Source organism: Merops nubicus, unplaced genomic scaffold (assembly GCF_000691845.1).
Source record: "Merops nubicus isolate BGI_N331 unplaced genomic scaffold, ASM69184v1 scaffold15610, whole genome shotgun sequence".
Taxonomy (NCBI): Eukaryota; Metazoa; Chordata; class Aves; order Coraciiformes; family Meropidae; genus Merops; species Merops nubicus.
In genome coordinates this window covers 7,432-7,644 of record NW_008582290.1, presented here as the reverse complement: position 1 = coordinate 7,644, position 213 = coordinate 7,432, and positions in this window count along the sequence as shown.

The following is a 213-nucleotide window of genomic DNA, read 5'->3' as shown; positions in this document are numbered from 1 at the left end:
GGAAAAATAAACAGCCTGACCAGTCCTCCCCAGCCAGAAAACTGGAAATAGGCCAGTTTAAACCCTTGAAACCCCTCGGAGAGCAAAGAAAGGAGGCAGCCCTCTTAATTCAGAAAGAAAATGCCTTTTTTTATCTCTTTTAAGGGTCAAAATTACAGGGGATATTACACAAAATGCCTCTTAACCGCCCCCCCCCCCCCCGGTAATCTCCCT